The sequence below is a fragment of the Montipora capricornis genome, unplaced genomic scaffold (assembly GCF_036669925.1).
Source record: "Montipora capricornis isolate CH-2021 unplaced genomic scaffold, ASM3666992v2 scaffold_399, whole genome shotgun sequence".
NCBI classification, from domain to species: Eukaryota; Metazoa; Cnidaria; class Anthozoa; order Scleractinia; family Acroporidae; genus Montipora; species Montipora capricornis.
In genome coordinates, this window is record NW_027180130.1 from 20,001 (window position 1) to 30,000 (window position 10,000).

At 41.1% G+C, this 10,000-nt stretch overlaps 1 pseudogene; it reads right to left on the bottom strand.

The window, feature by feature from the left end:
• Positions 1–1,673: 1,673 nt before the first annotated feature.
• The window catches only part of LOC138035459 (ATP-dependent DNA helicase RecQ-like), an 8,799-nt pseudogene continuing 472 nt past the window's right edge, over positions 1,674–10,000 (bottom strand).

Below are 10,000 nucleotides of genomic sequence, written 5' to 3' on the forward strand. Positions count from 1 at the left end.
GTGCTCAGATACTGTTCAGTGTCATGGTAACAACAGAAAAAATGAAATATTAATAGTGTGTTTTCAGAGAGTAAATCCAGATATATATACAGCAGTTCACAGTATTTACAATTTGTGATGATGTTCTGATCGTCATCAGAGTTCATTTCAGTTCTACATACAGTTGTATAGTACTAAGCTCAGATACTGATCAGTGTCATGGTAACAACAGAAATATTTAAATATCAATAGTGTGTTTTCAAAGAGTAAATCCAGATATATCTACAGCAGCTCACAGTATTTACAATTGTTATGATGATGTTCTGATCATCTCCAGAGTTCATTTCAGTTCTACACATATTATTGTGCCCAGATACTGATCAGTGTCATGGTAACAACAGAAATAATTAAATATCAATAGAGTGTATTTAGAGAGTAAATCCAGATACGGTATATCTACAGCAGCTCACAGTATTTACAATTATTATGATGATGTTCTGATCATCTCCAGAGTTCATTTCAGTTCTACACATATTATTGTGCTCAGATATCATACTGATCAGTGTCATGGTAACAACAGAAATAATTAAATATCAATAGAGTGTATTTAGAGAGTAAATCCAGATACGGTATATCTACAGCAGCTCACAGTATTTACAATTATTATGATGATGTTCTGATCATCTCCAGAGTTCATTTCAGTTCTACACATATTATTGTGCTCAGATATCATACTGATCAGTGTCATGGTAACAGCAGAAATAATTAAATATCAATAGAGTGTATTTAGAGAGTAAATCCAGATGTATCCACAGCAGTTCACAGTATTTTCAAGTTATAATGATGTTCTGATCATCATTGGAGTTCATTTTAGTCCTACTTATATTATGGTGCTCAGATATATGTGTGAAAAGATGAAGACAAACTAATCAGTGTCATGGAAACCAGGGCTCAAACTTGACTTTTTAGTCTACTTGCAAAGTGGTAAGAAGTTTTCCTCTAGAAAACCGGTGAGACCACTAGCCAATTATTTCCAAATGTTTGCAAGACATGGATGATTCTAACTTGCAAACATTTACTAGTGGATATTTTTCTCACTTGCAGATTATCAAAATCACTCGCATTTTGTGAGTTTGCGAGCATTAATTTGGAGCCCTGCCATGGCAACAACATGGAAATAATTAAATACCACTGGTGTGTTTTAAGAGAGTAAATCAGGATATTTCTACAGTAGTTCACAGTATTTATATTTTATGATGAGGTTCTGATCATTAGAGGCACTCATTTCAGTTCTACACATATTATTGTGCTCAGATACTGATCAGTGTCTTGGTAGCAACAGAAATAATTAAATATCAGTAGTGTTTACTAAGAGAGTAAATCCAGATATATCTACAGCTGTTCACAGTGTTCACAATTTATGATGATGTTCTGATTATCATCAGAGTTCATTTCAGTTCCACACAGTATTGTGCTCAGATATAAGCAAAGACAAACTGATCAGTGTTATTTAAACAACAGAAATAATTAAATATCATTGAATCAGTCTTGTGTTAGAGAGAATAAATCACAATCAGTAGTTTACAGTATCTACAATTTATGTTGATGTTCTAATCTTCAGAGTTCATTTCAGTTCAACATGTCGTGAGGAGTGTGCTCAGATATAAGTGAACAGAGCACATTATGTTGATGTTCTAATCATTGTCGGAGTCCGTCTCAGTTGTACATATAGCAGTGTGTTCAGATATAAGCAAAAAGATTTGAGAAGAACAGGTTTCATCCCATATGTCGAATGATTTCAACAAGTCTGCTTCTGATGCAACAAATTCCACTCCCTCCATAACCTTTGCAGCCAGATCCTTATCTACAGAAATGTCAAATAGCATTGAACCCTCTGATGTCGCTTGGGACTCATGGTCAGAAATTGCACTCTTGATTAACCTTTCAAGGATAGCACGGTTACTGTTAGGTAGAAATTTGACCTTGTTTCTAATAGCTTGGGGGAGATCCTCTTCAGTTCCTTTGAATTTGCCATCGCATATGCAGCAACAGCCCTTTTGTTGAACACTGGAGAATCCAAAGTAATCAAGGAGGAGTTTCCTTTGACAAGTGTCCTCTGATCTGCAATATGATTTCATTGATTCTTCTACATGTTTTTTATTCTTTGCAATGTCAGAGTTATTGTAATAAAGGGTAGCACATGATGAAAGTCCTGTACGGCCAGCACGACCAATTTCTTGCATGTAAGCTTCAAGGCTACTTGGTGGAGTTATATGAATGATGTTGGTTACATAAGGAGCATCAACCCCCATGCCAAGAGCTGATGTTGCAAATAGCACCCTCACCCTCGATTGTTCTTTCTTTATTTCTGATATTATGTCTTTCTTCAAGCGACTCGTCTGGGGCGCATGAAACTGTGAAAACAGTCTTGCACTGGGTTCTGATGTTTCTCCAACGCACTGTTTGTCTTTTAGTCCAGGAGGTGAGACCGGAAAAGAGGGGTGTCGCTCCCCCATCACCACAGAAAAGGTCTGATAACGGATTTTGATAGAACAACACCTCCTGAATAACGCCAGGTAGTTCGTACGGTCGATTTGTGGTATAGGTTTTGAGTTAAGGGGGTATTTTCTGACGTCACTGTAAATCTCACATGAAAGCGAGGTTAACAAGCTGATGGGCATTTTCTGATGATTTTTTTTACTAAACGTGTCCCGGCATGACTCTAAAGTTTGTGTTAACGTTATCTGAGAATACAAGAAATACCGCTGTGGTGATAACTTAGGTCACGTGACCTACCACATGACACAAGACAAATAAAACAGGCGTTGTATTACTGGTAGAGAGTTCTCTTTACTTTTTTCGTGGTACGGCACACTTTACAGAGTGTTAAGGTCATTAAATTCAAATTCACCTGCAACTTAAATTATCTTTTGGGCAAGAAAAAACTTCATTTCTCCTTACTACGCTTCCTGCTTAGATTTTGGGTTCCGCGAGACACCACAGGCATCCCGGTCAATTGTACATTGGAATATAAGAAAACTGGTAAGAGTCATTCTGTAATCATTTAATCAGTCTCAGTGTCAGAATCGTCCTCAGATTCATCGCTTGCATCCAGGAATGCACCATGTGGATTTTTGCACAGGTCCATGTTTGCCATGCAAAAACAAGCTTCAGTACAAGACAGTCCGAGGTGGACACAAGAACAGTTGCTTTGACACCCCGACTTCTTACATTGGCAGGTGGTAAGTTCAAGGAGGCTGCTTGGTGCCGCTGCTTTCGTCATATAGCAAGGGTACAAGATACTGTTGATCTTTTCCCAGCCATTTCCTTCTGGGGAGGGTAGGTGTGGTCTTGCTACCAAAGCATTTCTCCAGACGAAGGCTTGGTAGCTGACTCTTCTTGCATGCTGGAGCACACTGTCTGAAGTAGGAGGTAAGAGTTCACTCTTGTGTCGCTTCTGACAAAACATGACATATCTCAGTTCGTCTGCACTGCTGGTTTGCTTGTTCACTGCGGGGTATAAGTCGCAGATGAACGCTTCGCACGTTGCTCTGGATAGTCATCAAGAGCAGCCGACTGTCCAACCAATTCAAGTTTGTCCTGGTGCACTTCGTTGCGGCTTAACCTTTCCCACGCCTTCTTCTTTGATACTCCGGCTAATGCACTTGTCGTGTCAGACCCCGTCAGTGCATGGAATGCTGGGAGGCACCTGCACAATTTCTGGCCAAGCTTCTCACTCAGTCTATGTACCGGCACATAATGGAGGTGATCTCGGACACCCGTCTTGAACCAAAGCTCCTCACAGCCAATGCTTTCGAAGTGTGTTGCGTACAGAACCAGCACGTCAGTGTCAGGTGACTGAATGATAACCCGTGAACTGGAGCTTGAAGCATGATGCTTGGCATGCAAGAGCAATCTTGTATCTGCCTCTTCATGGGAACATGCAAGTGGCTCAGTGAATTCTAACGCTCCGTTTGAGATGGAAACTGCAATCTCGCCGTCTTTATAACCACCTCCAATGACGATTTTCTTCCCATCTGCCAGCTGCTCTTTTCCGCAGCTGCACATGGTATTTGTAAGGAAGTCACATAAGTCGATCTTGTTTTGTGGGTGTGTAATGTACTTGGCTCACTGTTTGGGGATTGGCGTGGAAGGGCCGTGTATGTACACCTCCAGTGAGCTTGAGCTTCCTCTTCGCGAGCGCTCTCCACCCTTGATAGATGTTTCCCAGTATTGATCGAACACCATGTGGACCTCTTTACAAGAACTCTGTGCTAAGGGTGCTGTGATGGCTGTGTAGTACTTGGAGGCCAGCTCGCCAAAGGTGCTAGCCCCAGCGGACTTCATCATCTGCACTATTGCCATCCCATCTAGTATGTGGGCTGTTTCAAGTACTGAGGCGGGGGAAAGGCGAGGTAGGACTTCAACTTGATTTTCAAGCATTTTAGCCAATACACTTTTGGTGGTCTTGCAGATACTGCCATCTTGATGCGCAAGTGCAAATGGTACTGCTGACAGCTCGTAACTTAACACTTCCTTCAGATTGATCTCTCGGGTATTTGCGGCAATCAGTAGTCTTCCAAAGAGATCTCGGTCAGCGCTGACTGTGATGACCTTGTCATTTGCTTTCACGTTTGTTTGTTTGGAACTGGATCCCAGAAGTTAACTTAACTTGTCTCAAGACGCTCTTTAACAAACGCATCCATCTGCTCTCGGCCTTTCTCGGTGCTGCTTAGTAAATTATCTACGACGTTGGTTGGTAGAAATACTCTGGTAGCAAAATTGAACAGGCCTCCTCCTGCTTCATCAGAGAAAGGGTTGGTCATTACATTAGACGTAAAGCAGTTTATCAACTTCTGAACATCCCCCTCATCCCTCAGAACCCTGTTTTTAGAAGACTCTTGGTGAGATGCACCTAAACGATCTTCTGTTACCACTGCATACATGTTCTTCAGTGACGATGTGATAGCTGCCCGCTCGTGACTCGTCAAGAACCAACGTCGTAGAGCAGCGGACCTCATTGAGATCCCGACAATGCCTCCTTTCGCCTTCGAATCTGCATTTATTGATTGTTCTAGAGCCATATCTGTAGAAACCTGAGAGAAGGGATGGCTGGATCGACAGACAACGTGATTCCCTCTCATAAATTCAACATACACTCTAGGATGCTTGCTCTCGATCTGATGCATGTCGGCAAGGTAAACTGGGAGCCATCGTGCGTAGTTCTGCCGGTCCATGGCAAAGAAATATGGTGTTATAGCTGCTACAGATGAGAGGTGGAGCTTCCAGTCTCCCGTTCTTTCTGCTTGGAGGAAGTGTAACAATAGATTAACCATAGCGTTATACTCCTCCCAATACGTGAAAAGCTTCGACGAAGCGCATTGTTCTTCCTTGAACTCCTTGAACCACTTCATGACGTCCTTAAGTTCTTCTTGAAGGATTCCAAACTTCTCAATGGCTTTAGCACTGTTCTTTGAATCTATTTGCTGTTTGCATTCTGCGAGCATCGTCCTCACCGAATCCTCCACATGTACAAGTCTCCCTTCTGCTTGCTCTCTTCTGCTACACCATGTCAAGAAAGCTTTCCACATTTGTCGAAAGAAAGCTCCAAAACACAGTTTGTGAGCCCTTACTCCGCGGTTGTAAGATCGACCAGCCAACAGTGCAGATGTGGTCCCGGCGGCATACACTCCAGATTCTATTAACAGATCATCCAGACCAGAACCTTGATACTTCTTTCCAATGATGGAAAGAAAGTTCAGCGCAATGTGGAAACCACCAAGACGAAGAATGGTGTCGGAAAACTCGTCGGGAAACTTAAGCTGTATCTGTTTCGCCTTAACATAGATAGCTAAGTCGAAAGTAATCACTGACTCCAACTGTCCAACACTCAAGCTAATCTGCTGTGCATGCTTCATAACGGTATACACTGTGCTGAATTCAGTAGATGAAGCATCGAGTAACGGACAATAGCCAATGTTGGTAACACGTGGGATATCAGGAAATAACAATGCGTTAAATCCACTCCAGCTCGGAACAAGCTGGCGCGTCGCTCCCGCTACAACTGTTGTATCAAGTACGCGAGAGGGATCAATGCGAAGTAGGGCCCAAATATTATCCCTATCAGTTGCGTTGGACAACTCGTTACTCATACTGGAAAACCACTCCATTTGAATGGTCCCTTTGTATTCAGTAAGTAGAGGTCTTCTGCCGTGCATGCAGCATTCGCGGATGTCGCACAGGGTATTAGCGGCCTCTAGGGATCTTCTGCGCATTGTGTGATCAGCTCGTGCCGTGGGAGGGAGTTCTGGGCCAAATTGCTTTCGCTGATAAACAACCATGGTTGTTGCGTGTGTGGTGTTTTTCCCATCCAATGTTTCCTCCTTAAGGTCATTGTTATCAGCCGCAAACTGAATAAACGGACCTGGCGAAATATTAGATGGCACGACTGTTGCAAATTGCTCTGCCATGGCAGTCACTTTCATTGCCAGACTGTTATCAACTTCTTGTACTTCACTGTAGGACGAGCAATGTCCCATGCGATTTAGTAGGGTAATCAACACCTTTGAGCCCGTGAGGTGGTGTACAGCCATGGCCAGACCTATTTGCTTGGAAGTTTCATTCTATCGTTTGAAGCTGAGTGGATAATGTCTTGCGAGATAGTTAACACTTTGCGCTCATCTTCAATTCTTTTACACGCAGTTGAAATCTCAGGCTCTTTTATCTCACTCGGACAGATGATCTCACGTAACAGCATGTACAGAATGGGGGGGACAATTTTCCTTACGGTCTCCAAGCATATTTCCTTGACATCAAGTGGACGCAATTTGATTCCATTGCTCTTCCTGATCTCCTCTCTTATGCGGCCTGCAACACTCCTTATCTGCTGGTAGTCAGCTGATTCGTAATTCCCAGAATTAGAGGCTGTGGTCTTCATCTTGCTCGCTGCTGCTTCGTTTATAAGATCATGAATAGACAAAGCACTAGAGTAGACAATTTCTGATTTGCACTTGTTGGCTTGTTGGAAAAATTCAATGTCACACCTGAAGTATCTCTTCAAGCGTTCTTTCAAGCGATGCTTAGTGTAGCTTGCACCATCAACTCCACGTTCTTTCAAAATATCTTGATACTTTGGCAAAAGACTTGACATGTCGTATGCTTTACCTTCTTCAAGGATGCAGTGACCAATACTTTGTTCAAGCTCTTTGAAAGCGGCTTCATGCACAGACACGCCATCATCAAACCCTTGATGCTTTAAGTTGGATTTGCTCACGCAAGAAGAAAGACAATCTTTGTGATATTTGGCTTCGGCGGCAATTAAATCGTTATTTACACTAAGGACAATGCAACATTCGCTCATCGCCTTTTACCTCCGCGGCTTTCCTGATTCTTTCACTGGCTTCAAAAGTGCAGACATTGTACATCGCTGCTACTTTTTTGTGTGTCTTATTACGACAAAACAAACATTTTGACCAGTCAGTGCGGTTAACACTTGAACGGGATGTTCTTGATTGAACTTCCTTTCCTTTGCTGCCTGAGACCTCTTCATCAGTATGATTTTGAGCTGCAGTAGCGTAGCGGATATTCTGCTCGCTTGTGTAGTTAGAGTAACAAGACGAGTGCCAGTATACATCTCGTTTTGCAAGATCATCTACCTCTCCTGAAAGCCTACTATAAACTTCATCCCTACGGCGCTTTGCAGCATTAACGAAAGTTTCGATAGCCTTGCCTTTCCTGAGATTCTCACCATGAATGTCCTGGAAGATAATACATTTCTGTGATGGTGATGTCTCTTCTATCCTTTTTCGTTTTATTCCCGGCAGGAAATCCTCGTTATCCTCTCTTTGACTAGCCATATGAGCTAACATGAAAAGCAAAAATTAAAGACGTATTTGCAAGGGTTTACTTCATTTGCTTTTTTAGCACTCGAACTATGCTCATTCCAACAACAAATGACTCGAACTCCTACCGGTCCTATATTTCTCAGAGATTGGTCACATCCTGCACTGTTAACAACGCAATGAGAATGCCTTTTGTCCTTTCTAACAAGTTTAAGCAACCAAAGAACCGTAGAATACTCTGAATACTAAACTAAAAGAACTACACGGTGCAATTTTTCTTAAAAATTACCATCGCTATAATATCTTGCTAATTCGCAAAAAGCATTCCACGGTATTCATACTTATTACCTTAACGATATGTTTCAAAATGCTTTAAACCATAATATACTCCAGTTATAATAATAAAGAAGTCTGGTTTTGTCAAAAAAAGTGACGAGAAAAAATATCATTTCGGTACAAAAAATGGAAAATTATTAAAATACTGCCTGCAAAATTAGCTTATAAGTGGCTTTACCAAGATAGAAATTGCTTGTTTGAGATACAAAAGAAGAAATATATGAATAAACTTTCCAGATACTTACAGACCACATCAAGGCATGGGCGCGGCCATATTGGACTTCGTCAGCCTCGATTTCATCACAATACATGGAATCGAGGCTCTTAAGTATGGTTTTATCAAAAGAGAATATTTCTTTCGGTTTAAAGTGGTACTACGACCAAAAAAAAAATTGTTTTTCCTTTGGATTTCAAAACTATGTTAACTAAACACTAACTCACCCAAGTTTGGTCCGCCATTACTAACTTTAAAATATTGAGAGAGCTGGGTCGAGGAGAAAATGACGTCAAACACTCACTAGTTTAAGAATGCAATGCGTGTGTACGCGGCCTAATTAATATGCAGCACGGGAGTTTCGGGCTTTCAGACTTTTCAACCCGTGTTTTGCATATATAATAAACTGCGTTTACACGCTGAAATTTTAAGCTAGTGAGTAAATGACGTCATTTTCTCTAGATCCAACCCTCCGAGGTCCAATTGGCCAGTTTTGAACGTGAGTAATGGCGGACCATGAAATCCAAAACTTACACTCAAAATAAACAGCCTTTGGATAAAACTCAAAGCTCAAAATTTTGCGAGTTAGGTGTTAAGCGAACGCGCTTTCAAAATCTGAAGGAAAAAAGGAAATGATTTTTCGATCATAGTACCACTTTAAAAGCCAATTTTAAAATTGTCGTTGAGGATAAGCACATTTCTTTTCTTTAAAATGAAAAAATACACTATTTAACCGCGTTTATTGAAAAGGAGAAATGGCAGCAAAAACAAAGTGAAATACGTACATTGAAATTTTGGCTCACCAGAAATGGTTTGTTTGCCAGTTTTTTCCCTGTTTCAACGCACAATTCAAAAGCCTGGGTTAATACCAGACAATTTCTAGGGTTCTGTCTGATGCATTCAATCTTGCAGCATTAATTAAGTCTTTACAGTCTTTAATTACTTAATTACTTACTTACTTACCTACAATTGACCTGGATGCCTGTGGTCTCTCGCGGAACCCAAAATCTAAGCAGGAAGCGTAGTAAGGAGAAATGAAGTTTTTTCTTGCCCAAAAGATAATTTAAGTTGCAGGTGAATTTGAATTTAATGACCTTAACACTCTGTAAAGTGTGCCGTACCAAGAAAAAAGTAAAGAGAACTCTCTACCAGTAATACAACGCCTGTTTTATTTGTCTTGTGTCATGTGGTAGGTCACGTGACCTAAGTTATCACCACAGCGGTATTTCTTGTATTCTCAGATAACGTTAACACAAACTTTAGAGTCATGCCGGGACACTTTTAGTAAAAAAATCGTCAGAAAATGCCCATCAGTTTGTTAACCTCGATTTCATGTGAGATTTACAGTGACGTCAGAAAATACCCCCTTAACTCAAAATCTATACCACAAATCGACCCTACGAACTACCTGGCGTTATTCAGGAGGTGTTGTTCTATCAAAATCCGTTATCAGACCTTTTCTGTGGTGATGGGAGAGCGAAACCCCTTTTTTCCGGTCTCAGCTCCTGGACTATTTCAATACTCTTTCAAATAAGCCATAAGCTTATCCGCAGTATTTTAGTTTTAAATAAATGATTGTCATTAGGTGGTTTTCTCTTTGAATTGCCAGTTCATTGGCAATGGGTACAAG